This window comes from Eurosta solidaginis, chromosome 4 (assembly GCF_040869045.1).
Source record: "Eurosta solidaginis isolate ZX-2024a chromosome 4, ASM4086904v1, whole genome shotgun sequence".
Taxonomy (NCBI): Eukaryota; Metazoa; Arthropoda; class Insecta; order Diptera; family Tephritidae; genus Eurosta; species Eurosta solidaginis.
Window position 1 is genome coordinate 247,269,921 of NC_090322.1, and position 15,614 is coordinate 247,285,534.

General features: G+C 38.9%; 1 protein-coding gene across 3 annotated transcripts in view; it reads right to left on the reverse strand.

Moving 5' to 3' along the window:
- Nucleotides 1–14,855, reverse strand: part of per (period) — a 54,353-nt gene extending 39,498 nt beyond the window's left edge. Inside the window, exon 1 of one of the 3 annotated variants that reach the window (XM_067785489.1) lies at nt 14,839–14,855. The gene's annotated coding sequence lies outside the window, so the exon portion shown is untranslated. Of the gene's footprint in view, nt 1–7,328; nt 7,347–7,415; nt 7,597–14,838 lie in introns of those variants that run through there. The other 2 variants (XM_067785485.1, XM_067785487.1) reach the window with 2 other exon arrangements.
- Nucleotides 14,856–15,614: the final 759 nt, after the last annotated feature.

The window sequence follows — 15,614 nt, forward strand, 5'->3', positions numbered from 1 at the left end:
ATCAAATTAAAGGTATTAATGAGGGTTTTAAAAGGGAGTGACCCTTAGATGTATATGTGAAGGCGTTTTCGCGATATCGACCAAAATGTGGACCAGGGTGATCCAGAACATCATCTGTCGGGTACCGCTAATTTATTTATATATGTAATACCACGAACAGTATTCCTTCCAAGATTCCAAGGGCTTTTGATTTCGTCCTGCAAAACTTTTTCATTTTCTTCTACTTAATATGGTTGGTGTCACACCCATTTTACCAAGTTTTTTTCTAAAGTTATATTTTGCGTCAAGAGACCAATAAAATTACCATGTTTCGTCCCTTTTTTCATATTTGGTATATAATTATGGCATTTTTTTTCATTTTTCGTAATTTTCGATATCGAAAAAGTGGGCGTGGTCATAGTCGGATTTCGGCATTTTTTACACCAATACAAAGTGAGTTCAGATAAGTACGTGAACTGAGTTTAGTAAAGATATATCGATTTTTGCTCAAGTTATCGTGTTAACAGCCGAGCGGAAGGACAGACGGTCGACTGTGTATAAAAACTGGGCGTGGCTTCAACCGATTTCGCCCTTTTTCACAGAAAATAGTTATCGTCCTAGAATCTAAGCCTCTACCAAATTTCACAAGGATTGGTAAATTTTTGTTCGACTTATGGCATTAAAAGTTTCCTAGACAAATTAAATGAAAAAGGGCGGAGCCAAGCCCATTTTGAAATTCTCTTTTATTTTTGTATTTTGTTGCACCATATCATTACTGGAGTTGAATGTTGACATAATTTACTTATATACTGTAAAGATATTAACTTTTCTTTTAAAATTTGAATTTAAAAATAAAAATTTTTAAAAAGTGGGCGTGGTCGTTCTCCGATTTTGCTAATTTTTATTAAGCGGACATATAGTAATAAGAGTAACGTTCCTGCCAGATTTCATCATGATATCTTCAACGACTGCCAAATTACAGCTTGCAAAACTTCTAAATTACCTTCTTTTAAAAGTGGGCGGTGCCACGCCCATTGTCCAAAATTTTACTAGTTTTATATTCTGCGTCATAAGTTCAACCCACCTACCAAGTTTCATCGCTTAATCCATATTTGGTAATGAATTATCGCACTTTTTCGATTTTTCGAAATTTTCGATATCGAAAAAGTGGGCGTGGTTATTGTCCGATATCGTTCATTTTAAATAGCGATCTGAGATGAGCGCCCAGGAACCTACGTACCAAATTTCATCAAGATACCTCAAAATTTACTCAAGTTATCGTGTTAACGGACAGACGGACGGACGGGCGGACGGACATGGCTCAATCGATTTTTTTTTCGATACTGATGATTTTGATATATGGAAGTCTATATCTATCTCGATTCCTTTATACCTGTACAACCAACCGTTATCCAATCAAAGTTAATATACTCTGTGAGCTCTGCTCAACTGAGTAAAAAAATTAAAATTAAAAAATAAATTAAATTTAATAATGGAAAACTAAAAAGAACAAGTAAGAAAGTCTTAAGTTCGGGTGAATCCGAACATTACATACCCAGCAGTGCACTTGAAACGCTGTTGTTGTTTGTTTTGTGTGCTTAATAGTGTTATAAGGCTGTGCAGTAATGTATATATGGTTCTATTCTGAACTAATTTTTGTTCAAAAGAAGCAAACAGGATACAGAGGCTACCACTAATGAGCTTGAGCGGGTAAAAATGCAGTTTAACAGTTGTAGCTGTGAAAAAAATGTGTATGCCAAATTTCTTTTGGATTGGGAGATTTTTGTTCGACTTATGGCATTAAAAGTATTTTGGAAAGAGTAACAAAAAAAAAGGGGCAGGTCACGCCCATTTTCGAAATTTGTTTAGTTTCGTTCTTAGCGCAACCATACCACTTACCTCAGTAGTCATAATGTAGTTAAATACAATAGAGTTAGTGCAAACTTTGTTAGACCTTTAGGAAAAGTGGGCGTGGTCTTTAACTGATTTTGGTTACCTTCACTCAGTCTATATAATTTGGCAAGGATAGCATCACTGCCAAACTTCAATGTAATACCTTTAACGGCTTTTGATTTGCGGCTTGTTAAACTTCCAAGTTGTCTTCTTCTAAATGTGGGTGGTGCCACTCCCTTATACCAGGCATGCTTAACCAACGAACCGATATCATTTCGTTACGATAATTAACGTTAATAAACGAAACATACTCATTTCGTTTCGTTTATTAACGTTAAGAACGTCAAATTAACGAAATGATTTTGTTTCGTTTTCTGCCATATCAAAACGAAATCAAATCGTTTAGGTTGATTATTAATTTCAAACTATGCTAGCAAATCTGATTGATGGCGGAGACATTAAAGGTGAAAGCATTAGCCAAGCTGATTGCAACTCTCATGAATTTTGACAGTACGAACATTTCTCAGAGTATTATTGACATTGCCACCAACGAATTACACAAACAAATTACATGTTGTTTGTGTGTATGTCCGCTCGCTGTTACCACCTTACGACTTCACCATGGCTATAGCATTGCCAGCACAATTCAAACATAAAGTATCACGTTTTTGTAAAAGTTTTTAACGTTAACGAAGGCTTTTCGTTTCGGTTAAAAACGAGATACAATTTATCTTGATAATTTCTTTATCGATAATATTTCGAAGTGTTTCAACGGAAACGGTGGAAATTTTTTGATAAACGATTAGCTTAAAGTTAAGGTGCATCCCTGCCTTATACCGAATTCGGTAAAGATATCTCAATATTTGCTCCAGTTGTCGTGTTAACGGGCGAACAGGCGGACGGACGGACGTAGCTTGATAAAATTTTTGTCGATACTGATGATTTTGATATATGTGACCCGGCATATGAAAAGGTGGCTTATGACTCAAAAAAAAAAAACAAGAAAACTACTAAGAAACTGAAGAAATGCATTGTTTATCTTTAACAACTGTTTCTCGCAATTTCTTTTTTGAGTCATAAGCCACATTTTCATAGGCCGGGTCACATATGGAGGTATATATCTATCTCGATTCCTTTATACCTGTACAACCAACCGTTATACAAACAAAGTTATAATACCATGTGTAAAAGTACAGCTGGGTATAAAAAATGTAAACATATCTAAATTAAATGTTGACATACAAAGGAATGCTCACAGTCCCAGTTAAACCTTTTTATGTTAAAAGGGGATTTTGAGTACACTGAATGAAAACTAAATCCAAAATGTGTAAAGGAGGAGGTTAAAAATATTTTTTTATATAAAAAAGAAATCGTTTTCTTTTGAAATATCTTTACATACTTATTCGTTATTTAGCGTTTTCTTAAATTCGTTTTTACACAATAACATTTTTATACTCAGTTGAGCAGAGCTCACAGAGTATATTAAGTTTGATTGGATAACGGTTGGTTGTACATATATAAAGGAATCGAGATAGATATAGACTTCCATATATCAAAATAATCAGGATCGAAAAAAAATTTGATTGAGCCATGTCCGTCCGTCCGTCCGTCCGTCCGTCCGTCCGTCCGTTAACACGATAACTTGAGTAAATTTTGAGGTATCTTGATGAAATTTGGTATGTAGGTTCCTGAGCACTCATCTCAGATCGCTATTTAAAATGAACGATATCGGACTATAACCACGCCCACTTTTTCGATATCGAAAATTTCGAAAAACCGAAAAAGTGCGATAACTCATTACAAAAGACAGATAAAGCGACGAAACTTGGTAGATGGGTTGATGTTATGACGCAGAATAGAAAATTAGTAAGATTTTGGACAATGGGCGTGGCCCCGCCCACTTTTACAAGAAGGTAATTTAAAAGTTTTGCAAGCTGTAATTTGGCAGTCGTTGAAGATATCATGATGAAATTTGGCAGGAACGTTACTACTATTACTCTATATGTGCTAAATAAAAATTAGCAAAATTGGATTAAGAACACGCCCACTTTTTAAAAAAAAAATTTTTTAAATTCAAATTTTAACAAAAAATTTAATATCTTTACTGTATATAAGTAAATTAAGTCAAAATTCAACTCCAGTAATGATATGATGCAACAAAATACAAAAATAAAAGAAAATTTCAAAATGGGCGTGGCTCCGCCCATTTTCATTTAGTTTGTCTAGAATACTTTTATTGCCATAAGTCGAACAAAAATTTACCAATCCTTCTCAAATTTGGTAGGAGCATAGATTCTATGACGGTAACTGTTCTCTGTGAAAATGGGCGAAATCGGTGGAAGCCACGCCCAGTTTTTATACACAGTCCACCGTCTGTCCTTCCGCTCGGCCATTAACACAATAACTTGAGCAAAATCCGATATATCTTTACTAAACTTAGCCCACGTACTTACCTGAGCTCACTTTTTCTTGGTATAAAAAATGGGCGAAATCTGACCATAACCACGCCCACTTTATCGATATCGAAAATTACGAAAAATGAAAAAAATGCCATAATTCTATACCAAATACGAAAAAAGGGATGAAACATGGTAACTGGATTGGTTTGTTGACGCAAAATATAACTTTGGAAAAATCTTTGTAAAATGGGTGTGACACCTACCATATTAAGTAGAAGAAAATGAAAAAGTTCTACAAGGCGAAATCAACAGCCCTTGGAATCTTGGCAGGAATACTGTTAGTGGTATTGCATATATAAATAAATTAGCAGTACCCGACAGATGATTTTCTGGATCACCTGGTCCACATTTTGGTGGATATCACGAGAACGCCTTCACATATACATCTAAGGGCCACTCGCTTTTAAAACCCTCATTAATACCTTTAATTTGATATCCATATCGTACAAAAACATACCAGAGTCACCCCTGTCCCACCCTAATGGCGATATCTCGAAAAGGCGTCCACCTATAGAACTAATGCCCCCTCTCTCTTAAAATGCTCAGTAACACCTTTCGTTTGATACCCATATCGTACAAACATTCTAGAGTAACCCCTGGCCCACCCTAATGGCGATATCTCGAAAAGGCGTCCACCTATAGACCTAGTGTCCACTCCCTCTTAAAATGCTCAGTAACACCTTTCGTTTGATACCCATATCGTACAAACATTCTAGAGTCACCCCTGGCCCACCCTAATGGCAATATCTCGAAAAGGCGTCCACCTATAGACCTAATGCCCACTCCCTCTTAAAATGCTCAGTAACAGCTTTCGTTTGATACCCATATCGTACAAACATTCTAGAGTCACACCTGGCCCACCCTAATGGCGATATTTCGAAAAGGCGTCCACCTATAGAACTAAGGATTACTCCCTTTTAAAATACTCATTACCACCTTTCATTTGATACCCATATCGTACAAACACATTCTAGAGTCACCCTGGCCCACCCTAATGGCGATATCTCGAAAAGGCGTCCACCTATAGACCTAATGTCCACTCCCTCTTAAAATGCTCAGTAACACCTTTCGTTTGATACCCATATCGTACAAACATTCTAGAGTCACCCCTGGCCCACCCTAATGGCGATATCTCGAAAAGGCGTCCACCTATAGACCTAATGTACACTCCCTCTTAAAATGCTCAGTAACACCTTTCGTTTGATACCCATATCATACAAACTTCTAGAGTCACCCCTGTCCCACCCTAATGGCGATATCTCGAAAAGGCGTCCACCTATAGACCTAATGCCCACTCCCTCTTAAAATGCTCAGTAACACCTTTCGTTTGATACCCATATCGTACAAACATTCTAGAGTCACACCTGGCCCACCCTAATGGCGATATCTCGAAAAGGCGTCCACCTATAGAACTAAGGATTACTCCCTTTTAAAATACTCATTACCACCTTTCATTTGATACCCATATCTTACAAACACATTCTAGAGTCACCCTGGCCCACCCTAATGGCGATATCTCGAAAAGGCGTCCACCTATAGACCTAATGCCCACTCCCTCTTAAAATGCTCAGTAACACCTTTCGTTTGATACCCATACCGTACAAACATTCTAGAGTCACCCTTGGTCCAGCTTTATGGCGATATCTCGAAAAGGCGTCCACCTATAGAACTAAGGATTACTCCCTTTTAAAATACTCATTACCACATTTCATTTGATACCCATATCGTACAAACACATTCTAGAGTCACCCTGGCCCACCCTAATGGCGATATCTCGAAAAGGCGTCCACCTATAGACCTAATGCCCACTCCCTCTTAAAATGCTCAGTAACACCTTTCGTTTGATACCCATATCGTACAAACATTCTAGAGTCACCCTTGGTCCACCTTTATGGCGATATCTCGAAAAGGCGTCCACCTATAGAACTAAGGATTACTCCCTTTTAAAATACTCCTTACCACCTTTCATTTGATACCCATATCGTACAAACACATTCTAGAGTCACCCCTGGCCCACCCTAATGGCGATATCTCGAAAAGGCGTCCACCTATAGACCTAATGCCCACTCCCTCTTAAAATGCTCAGTAACACCTTTCGTTTGATACCCATATCGTACAAACATTCTAGAGTCACCCCTGGCCCACCCTAATGGCGATATCTCGAAAGGGCGTCCACCTATAGACCTAATGCCCACTCCCTCTTAAAATGCTCAGTAACACCTTTCGTTTGATGCACATATCGTACAAACACATTCTAGAGTCACCCCTGGCCCACCCTAATGGCGATATCTCGAAAAGGCGCCCACCTATAGACCTAATGCCCACTCCCTCTTAAAATGCTCAGTAACACCTTTCGTTTGATACCCATACCGTACAAACATTCTAGAGTCACCCCTGGCCCACCCTAATGGCGATATCTCGAAAAGGCGTCCACCTATAGACCTAATGCCCACTCCCTCTTAAAATGCTCAGTAACACCTTTCATTTGATTCCCATATCGTACAAACACATTCTAGAGACACCCCTGGTCCACCTTTATGGCGATATCTCGAAACGGCGTCCACCTATGGAACTAAGGATCACTCCTTTTCAAAATACTCATTAACAGCTTTCATTTGATACCCATATCGTACAAACACATTATAGAATCACCCCTGGTCCACCTTAATGGGGACATCTCGAAAAGGCGTCCACCGATAGACCTAAGGCCCACTGCCTCTTAAAATGCTCAGTAACACCTTTCATTTGATACCCATATCGTACAAACAAATTCTAGAGTCAGCCCTGGTCTACCTTTATGGCGATATCCCTAAATGGCGTTCATCCATAGAACTATGGCCTATTCTCTCTTAAAATACTCTTTAATACCTTTCATTTGATACACATGTTATACAACCACATTCCAGGGTTACCCCAGATTGATTTTCCTTATTTTGTCTCCATATCTCTCAACTGAGTATGTTATGTTCGGTTACACCCGAACTTAGCCTTCCTTACTTGTTTTGTATTGTTTTTATTTTTTGTGCTTTGCATTTGTTTAGTGACAACTTTTATTCACACTGTTTGCGAGAAATGTTTTTTTACCCTTTTTGCAATAACTGTTCACAACAGAGAACGTTAAACACTATTATGTAAATGTGATTGTGTATAGTAGACACTTTAAAATTTTTGTAATTTTTTTTTATTAAATACAGTTTTAATGCACAATATTTAACGGTTATTAAATGCGCTCCGACAAGTTGTCACTTTTGAATTCCTAAAAGCACTGAAACGTTGCTTCCATAAAATGTTTACTCAAATCGTTTATGGCAATATTGGAGACGTTAATCAAACAGCCTTACACGATTTCGTAGCTTGAGTGCAGTTTGAGTGGGAAATTTTATGCACAAATTTACAAACATATAAATAAATGCGAAATACACTCAAACAAAGTTGCGAGAAAGTGTGTTTCTCCGAAAGCGCACGAGTTTGTAAATTTTGCACTTTTTTTACTCGTACAATAGATTCTCTATTAAGTTTGCTGCCCACGATTTTTATACTCAGTTGAGCAGAGCTCACAGAGTATATTAAGTTTGATTGGATAACGGTTGGTTGTACATATATAAAGGAATCGAGATAGATATAGACTTCCATATATCAAAATAATCAGGATCGAAAAAAAATTTGATTGAGCCATGTCCGTCCGTCCGTCCGTCCGTCCGTCCGTCCGTCCGTTAACACGATAACTTGAGTAAATTTTGAGGTATCTTGATGAAATTTGGTATGTAGGTTCCTGAGAACTCATCTCAGATCGCTATTTAAAATGAACGATATCGGACTATAACCACGCCCATTTTTTCGATATCGAAAATTTCGAAAAATCGAAAAAATGCGATAATTCATTGCCAAAGGCGGCTAAAGCGATGAAACTTGGTAGATGGGTTGACGTTATGACGCAGAATAGAAAATTAGTAAGATTTTGGACAATGGGCGTGGCACCGCCCACTTTTACAAGAAGGTAATTTAAAAGTTTTGCAAGCTGTAATTTGGCAGTCGTTGAAGATATCATGATGAAATTTGGCAGGAACGTTACTACTATTACTATATATGTGCTAAATAAAAATTAGCAAAATTGGATTAAGAACACGCCCACTTTTTAAAAAAAAATTTTTTTAAATTCAAATTTTAACAAAAAATTTAATATCTTTACTGTATATAAGTAAATTAAGTCAAAATTCAACTCCAGTAATGACATGATGCAACAAAATACAAAAATAAAAGAAAATTTCAAAATGGGTGTGGCTCCGCCCATTTTCATTTAGTTTGTCTAGAATACTTTTAATGTCATAAGTCGAACAAAAATTTACCAATCCTTCTCAAATTTGGTAGGAGCATAGATTCTGTGACGGTAACTGTTCTCTGTGAAAATGGGCGAAATCGGTGGAAGCCACGCCCAGTTTTTATACACAGTCCACCGTCTGTCCTTCGGCTCGGCCGTTAACACAATAACTTGAGCAAAAACCGATATATCTTTACTAAACTTAGCCCACGTACTTATCTGAACTCACTTTATCTTGGTATAAAAAATGGCCGAAATCCGACCATAACCACGCCCACTTTATCGATATCGAAAATTACGAAAAATGAAAAAATGCCATAATTCTATACCAACTACGAAAAAAGGGATAAAACATGGTAACTGGATTGGTTTATTGACGCAAAATATAACTTTGGAAAAAACTTTGTAAAATGGGTGTGACACCTACCATATTATGTAGAAGAAAATGAAAAAGTTCTACAAGGCGAAATCAACAGCCCTTGGAATCTTGGCAGGAATACTGTTAGTGGTATTGCATATATAAATAAATTAGCAGTACCCGACAGATGATTTTCTGGATCACCTGGTCCACATTTTGGTCGATATCGCGAGAACGCCTTCACATATACATCTAAGGGCCACTGCTTTTAAAACCCTCATTAATACTTTTTATTTGATATCCATATCGTACAAACACATTCTAGAGTCACCCTGGCCCACCCTAATGGCGATATCTCGAAAATGCGTCCACCTATAGACCTAATGCCCACTCCCTCTTAAAATGCTCAGTAACACCTTTCGTTTGATACCCATATCGTACAAACATTCTAGAGTCACCCCTGGCCCACCCTAATGGCGATATCTCGAAAAGGCGTCCATCTATATACCTAATGTCCACTCCCTCTTAAAATGCTCAGTAACACCTTTCGTTTGATACCCATATCGTACAAACATTCTAGAGTCACCCCTGGCCCACCCTAATGGCGATATCTCGAAAAGGCGTCCACCTATAGACCTAATGCCCACTCCCTCTTAAAATGCTCAGTAACACCTTTCGTTTGATACCCATATCGTACAAACATTCTAGAGTCACCCCTGGCCCACCCTAATGGCGATATCTCGAAAAGGCGTCCACCTATAGACCTAATGCCCACTCCCTCTTAAAATGCTCAGTAACATCTTTCGTTTGATACCCATATCGTACAAACATTCTAGAGTCACCCGTGGTCCACCTTTATGGCGATATCTCGAAAAGGCGTCCACCTATAGAACTAAAGATTACTCCCTTTTAAAATACTCATTACCACCTTTCATTTGATACCCATATCGTACAAACACATTCTAGAGTCACCCTGGCCCACCCTAATGGCGATATCTCGAAAAGGCGTCCACCTATAGACCTAATGCCCACTCCCTCTTAAAATGCTCAGTAACACCTTTCGTTTGATACCCATATCGTACAAACATTCTAGAGTCACCCCTGGCCCACCCTAATGGCGATATCTCGAAAAGGCGTCCACCTATAGACCTAATGACCACTCCCTCTTAAAATGCTCAGTAACACCTTTCGTTTGATACCCATATCGTACAAACATTCTAGAGTCACCCTTGGTCCACCTTTATGGCGATATCTCGAAAAGGCGTCCACCTATAGAACTAAGGATTACTCCCTTTTAAAATACTCATTACCACCTTTCATTTGATACCCATATCGTACAAACACATTCTAGAGTCACCCTGGCCCACCCTAATGGCGATATCTCGAAAAGGCGTCCACCTATAGACCTAATGCCCACTCCCTCTTAAAATGCTCAGTAACACCTTTCGTTTGATACCCATATCGTACAAACATTCTAGAGTCACCCCTGGCCCACCCTAATGGCGATATCTCGAAAAGGCGTCCACCTATAGACCTAATGCCCACTCCCTCTTAAAATGCTCAGTAACACCTTTCGTTTGATACCCATATCGTACAAACATTCTAGAGTCACCCCTGGCCCACCCTAATGGCGATATCTCGAAAAGGCGTCCACCTATAGACCTAATGACCACTCCCTCTTAAAATGCTCAGTAACACCTTTCGTTTGATACCCATATCGTACAAACATTCTAGAGTCACCCCTGGCCCACCCTAATGGCGATATCTCGAAAAGGCGTCCACCTATAGACATAATGCCCACTCCCTCTTAAAATGCTCAGTAACACCTTTCGTTTGATACCCATATCGTACAAACATTCTAGAGTCACCCCTGGCCCACCCTAATGGCGATATCTCGAAAAGGCGTCCACCTATAGACCTAATGCCCACTCCCTCTTAAAATGCTCAGTAACACCTTTCGTTTGATACCCATATCGTACAAACACATTCTAGAGTCACCCCTGGCCCACCCTAATGACGATATCTCGAAAAGGCGTCCACCTATAGACCTCATGCCCACTCCCTCTTAAAATGCTCAGTAGCACCTTTCGTTTGATACCCATATCGTACAAACATTCTAGAGTCACCCTTGGTCCACCTTTATGGCGATATCTCGAAAAGGCGTCCACCTATAGAACTAAGGATTACTCCCTTTTAAAATACTCATTACCATCTTTCATTTGATACCCATATCATACAAACACATTCTAGAGTCACCCCTGGCCCACCCTAATGGCGACATTTCGAAAAGGCGTCCACCTATAGACCTAATGCCCACTCCCTCTTAAAATGCTCAGTAACACCTTTCATTTGATTCCCATATCGTACAACTAGAGACACCCCTGGTCCACCTTTATGGCGATATCTCGAAACGGCGTCCACCTATGGAACTAAGGATCACTCCTTTTCAAAATACTCATTAACAGCTTTCATTTGATACCCATATCGTACAAACACATTCTAGAGTCACCCTGGCCCACCCTAATGGCGATATCTCGAAAAGGCGTCCACCTATATACCTAATGTCCACTCCCTCTTAAAATGCTCAGTAACACCTTTCGTTTGATACCCATATCGTACAAACATTCTAGAGTCACCCCTGGCCCACCCTAATTGCGATATCTCGAAAAGGCGCCCACCTATAGACCTAATGCCCACTCCCTCTTAAAATGCTCAGTAACACCTTTCGTTTGATACCCATATCGTACAAACACATTCTAGAGTCAGCCCTGGTCCACCTTTATGGCGATATCCCTAAATGACGTCCATCCATAGAACTATGGCCTACTCTCTCTTAAAATACTCTTTAATACCTTCCATTTGATACACATGTCATACAACCACATTCCAGGGTTATCCTAGGTTCATTTTCCTACATGGTGATTTTCCTTATTTTGTCTCCATAGCTCTCAACTGAGTATTTAATGTTCGGTTACACCCGAACTTAGCCTTCCTTACTTGTTTATTTAGTATTTATTTATAAATTCTGTCTTAAACAGTTTTTTAGGACATTTTTCATGTAACAAACCTCAATGGAAAAGTTATATTTAACTAGGAAGGTGGGGCGATAAGTACAACGTTTTTTTTTTACTTCCTATATATTAGTTTCGTTTGATGTTTTTCCGACATTTTCTATGTACGAATTTGGAGAATCTTGCAATGAAATTTTGAGTAACTTCCCGTGGAGCTAGATTCTTGAAATAAGCATATACCTCAAACCCCATGCCAATGCAACATGAGGGATAAAATTTCCGCTAGAAGGTCCAGGTATCGTAAAAATTCAAAAAATCGTCCGAAGTTAGACATTTTTCTTTCGAGTTTAAAAGAACTTCCCTATAACCCAGTGACCTGAAATTTTGAAAGAAAAATTTGGCTCTATTAGGTTATAATATTAAGTATAAAAACGTTTTCTATATCGAAATATTCAGAGATACTTAGAAAGTCAATTTACAACATGTGGAATCTTGCGACCGCTATTTGAACAACTTTCCGTAGAGCTAGATTCTTGAAACTAAGAACAAACTTCAAAACCTATGACAATGGAACATCAAGGAAAAAATTTTCGCTAGGTGGTTCAGGAATCGTGAAAAAAATCGTCCGATCTTGAAAATTTTACTTTCTATTTTTAAGGAACTTCCCGATAACCCAGAGACCTGAATTTTTCTACGAAACTTTGGCCTCTATTAGGTTTTGTAATGTATAGACTGGGATTGAGATATTCAGAGATATTTATTTTATTTCATTTACAGCATGTGGAAACTTGCGACAGCTATTTGAGCAACCTTCCCTAGAGCTATTTTTTTTAAACTAAGAACATACTTCAGAACCCCATGACAATGCAGGAAAAAAACATTTCGCTAGGTGCTCCAGGGACCGAAAAAATTCAAAAAATATACCAAACTTGTAAATTTAGTTTTCGTGAACTTCCCGATAACCCAGTGACCTGAAACTTTGAACGATACTTTGGGTTCTTTTAGCTTATATTATTAACGGTAAAAACGTTTTCTATATTGGACAGCGATCGAGATATTAAGAGATATTTAGAAGGTCTATTTACAACATGTGGAACCTTGCGACAGTTATTAGTCACTTCCCGTTGAGCTAGAGATTCTTGAAACTGAGAACATACTTCAGAACACCCTAAGTTCGGCAAAGTGCGTCCCGCCTATATATTTTTGTTCCTAATACAAATTTTTACAGTAGTTATGTAAACATTTGAATATCAAAGTTCAACGAGTTTACGTCTCTCTTCAACGAGATATTTTTCGCTTCTTCTGGTCCATTTGTATTTAATTTTTTAACTTTTTATTTTTTAGACTGAGTTGGAGCTTCACGGTCGATAATTATAAGGCAAAATCAAAATTTTCCTTTTCCCTCCTACACGTTTCGATGCGTCCCCATAATTTTCAGGTAGTCTTAAAAAATTTATTTATATAGCAACGTTAGGTAACTAGCCTAAACTAAACTCTATAAGTTTGTTAAAAACAACACTAATAATCGAATCGAGAATGATAAGAGAACTAGTCCAAATTCAGGTCACTTAACGTTCTCCAGTAGAAACAGGTATAAAATAATTATCTGATAACATATTTGCCTCGGGGAACCTTAATACTGCAACCCGAAAGGGGAGGAAGAAACTTCGAGTAGAATGAAAAGGGCGCCGATCAGCTGAAAGCGATAAGATGGTAAACACCCAGAGCCAGGACCATGAGGCGAGCTAGCGCTATCGATTAGTTATTTACATCCATCGCTAAAAATATAGATACACCAAAAAAGGATGCAACCTACAAAAACTCTGCAATGTTGTTGTAGCGATAAGGACACTCTCCGAAGGCCTTGTGGAGTGTTATCGATGTTGATGGTCCTTTGCCGGTACGATCCGGTACGTTCCGGTACCAAGGCCGACCGTTTCGGGAACGATTTGTTATGACCACATGCGACCTTCTAGGCCATTCAGCCCTTGCACTCCCTAGATCCATGAGGAGTTCGGGGTCGCCAGAGCCTCGGCTGTTAATGAAACAGGATTCGCTACGGATAGGTGAGGCTAACAATTGGGTTTGGAGAAGCTATATATTGCGCTGGCAACCTTTTGAATCTATTTGGTATTTTAGTCACCTCTTACGAAAGGCATACCTACCGCGGGTATATTCTAACCCTATCCTAGGACGGGTACACGCCAGCAAATAGCTGTTTGATCTAGCCCCGCCTCCCGTACTGATAAGGAAACCTCTCCTACTAGTACTATGACGAAATTCATAACAATATAGCCCTTTGATTCAAAAGCAAGCATTCCCCTCTTGCATATGCCTAATCCACGCTGTGTCTATAAACACCTTTGCAGGTCGCGCCCAGCGAGCCCCGTAGTCAGTGCATGTTATCTTAACTTGTAGTAAAGGAAAAAAAGACTAATCAGAAACACATGGACTGCATCGAATTCCAAAAAATTTTTGACTAGTTAACTTCACTAACCTAAGCGTAAAAACTCGGAGTTCTTCAGAAGAAGGTGAAAGAATTTTTGAAACGAAAAAAAAAGGTAAATGAGTTATAAAGAGTTATAACGGGTAGTTAGGGATAATGCAGAGGATCAGTAAGCAGGCAGCACTTGCATTCCGTTCTCGGCGCGTAGCCGGTTTTGTTCTGAGTTGCAGCGAGTATGAATTCTTTCTTTGTTTCGGGGACGGAACATTTGGTCTTTGTGAGGTTATGACAGATCGCTCAGTTCAGCTAAAGCTAAGCTTTAAATGAAGACTGTTATTATCAATAACATACCGATTGCCCACTGTAGAATTTACCTATCTAAACATTATTTTTGCTTCAATGTCTATAGCGGCCGAACTCCCCACTTGAAATTTCCACTGCGGATGTAAGAGATACCAAAACAACCGGTCGGTCAAACAATCGATATAGCTGGTACGTGAAATTTGCGCCGCGCTGCAATGAGAATTTTTTCTCGTTTAATGTTTATTAAAAATATGTTACACAAGCTTGATGACTACTACTTTACAACAACAAAAGCAAATAAATAAATGCATCAATCAACAACAATAAACAAAATTACCAGCGCGCTTGTTACGACAATTCCATGGCAATGCTTTCTAAAGCTGCGCCCCACAAAAGTCACGCATTCTCGCACGTGAGTTTGAGTGGGCATTGTTGTCTGGCGTAATGCATGGGTATGTGTGCGCTCATACCTACGTATGTATACACGAAGTGGCGGCGCGATAATAAACCGCTCAAGCTGATAGACGGAGCACCCTCACATTGGTGAGGGGAGAAATGGGATGTGTGGTTAGCAGTATTGAGTTCTTAAATGCTTTGCGAAAAGCGAAAGCCATTGCATATTTATCTGAGGACTAAATAAAATTCGTTAAGTTGATCCGCCAAAAAAAAAAAATTCCCCACACTTTCGCTCGCACACACTTTTGTTAATTGTGAATGGCCTCAGTGAGTTCCAGGTGGAGTCACATTCGTCCAGCCAGATTACTTCCTAGTAGTCCTCACCGAACCCTGTGCTTTCCCTGATGGACTTAATGAAAAGCGAAACATCTACCTCTGCCAGACATTTGAA